The sequence below is a fragment of the Pelodiscus sinensis genome, chromosome 1, assembly GCF_049634645.1.
Source record: "Pelodiscus sinensis isolate JC-2024 chromosome 1, ASM4963464v1, whole genome shotgun sequence".
NCBI lineage: Eukaryota > Metazoa > Chordata > Testudines > Trionychidae > Pelodiscus > Pelodiscus sinensis.
In genome coordinates this window covers 85292428-85294579 of record NC_134711.1, presented here as the reverse complement: position 1 = coordinate 85294579, position 2152 = coordinate 85292428, and positions in this window count along the sequence as shown.

Below are 2152 nucleotides of genomic sequence, written 5' to 3'. Positions count from 1 at the left end.
TGGCTCTTTTATTTCTTAATTAATCAATACTCATATCAGCTATTCTGTTCTCTTGCTCAGGATGAATGTCAGGCTAGCAGGCCTATAATTACTAAGAGCATATCTAAATGATGCTAGGTATACATAATACCTACAGAAAAACAAGGAAATGGAAATGCAAGGATGAGCTCAGTTTAAGCTCTCTTCTTCAAAGATCCTGAATTATTCATAACGCCTGTAGAAGAAACCAATTAGCTAGCCATTTATAAAAGTTTCTAATCTCTGCTTCCTATTTTAGTTCCAAGAGGACTGTGGAATCATCTATTACAAGGATATTTGCAGTTTGACATTCTAAAAATTTTTACAGAGAATCTTTTCCTTCTACAACACTCAAACCAACTTTAGAGTGTATCTCAAATGGACCAGACAAAGTGGACGAGACAAAGGTGCTGCTTGCAATGTAACACTTTTTTCAAGTGTCTTCACCAGTTCCCATTTGTCAAGGGACCCATAGCCACACTGAGCTCCTGGGCAAGGGGTGTGTGTGTGGTGGGGGGGAAGGGTGGGGAACAGTTATACGGTCCCAGAAGGGGCAGAGACTTAGGTGGAAGGGGCAGGGGTGGGGTAGTCAGTCCTCAGCATCGCTCAGAGCATGCCATGCCAGACTTCCCACAGCCCTCAGCACCACTTGTAGTGCAGTGCACCCCCCATCCCTTAGAGGCACCTGGAGCATGCTGTGCGGCACTCCCGTGTCGATATAAAGGGCCCAGGGCTCTGGGCACTGTTTCTGCCATAGTAGTGGCAGTGGCTGGGAGCCTCAGGCCATTTGGAATTGCTGGGCCCTGGGGTAGTTGCCCTCTTTGCCTCCTGGTTGACACACCTGTCACTTACCTACACTTCCTCTCCTTATCCTGCTTCCCTTCACCCCTCTGCTACCTTATCATCTCCTCCTCTTGGTTGGTCTCATAATATCTTCTATGTTTCCCTTCCTACAAGGATAAGTCCCCCCTTTTTTTTTCTTGTGCCAAGATTCCCTGTCTTCCTTCTTCAGATCCACTTGAACCCCACTTTCCTCATTTAAGCTGTTTTCTGATGGGTCCATATGCCTATTTATATTTGTGAGAGACAAGGTTGATAAGGCAAAATCTTTTAGTGGACCTACTTCTGTTAGATTCTGTAAAGGTTTTTAATCTAAACAGAGCTCTTCTTCAGGTTTGAGGAAGGAAATAAAGAGTGTCTGAGTTAACTACAAGTTGGAACAGATTGTTAAGCATACCAGGTAACACACTGTAGGAGGCCACTGAGGATCAGATTGTTATGCAAAAGGAGTCTGAAATGAGCAATTAGAGAGCAGGCATTGGGGTGAGTTATTATTGTTGTAATGAGCCATAAAACCAATGCTCATGGTTTTGGGGCTTAGCAGAACTATGAATTTAAGTTCATAAGTTTATATTTTGAAGGTTTTGTGCATGTTTTCTTTGAAGCTGAGTATTGAAAGACCAGATATGGTCTATAACTTTATGAAAAGTAAACTACAAGTAGTCCAGTAGCACCTTAGACTAACAAATTAGATATAGATATAGAATCATGAACTCTTGTGGGCAAAACCCACTTTTTTCTCCATTCATCTGAAGAAGTGGCTTTTGCCCACAAAAGCTCATGTCTGCACACGAGTGTCCATACTACCAAGCCTATTATTTTGAAATAAAGGGCTTATTTTGAAAGAAAAACTCCTGCTTGTGAAGAGCAAAAGCTTATTTCAAAATAGTTATTTTGAGAATTGTTATTATTTCTAAATAACTCCCAAAGGTACACATAGCCTAAGGTGCTGCTGGACTACTTGTGATTTTCTTTTAAAGTTACAGATTAATATGGCTACCCCTCTGAGACTTTATGAAAAGTGTTCATGTTTAATGATATGTCATTTGTCTTTTATTCATTTTTTATGTGAGTTTATTTGAGAACATAGCGACTGTCCAGTTTTACCTACATAGTTGTTGGTGGGGCATTTGATACACTAGATGAGGTACAATGCGTGTTGCAGGACCCATGAATCTTGAAAGGTATGTTGTGGTGGGAATTGATTGTTTTAGCAGTGGAGATTTACCTGCATGTTTTATATCTGCTATTCTGACAGGCTCTGGTGCCTCTTTGAGTTGGTGTGTCCTGGTCT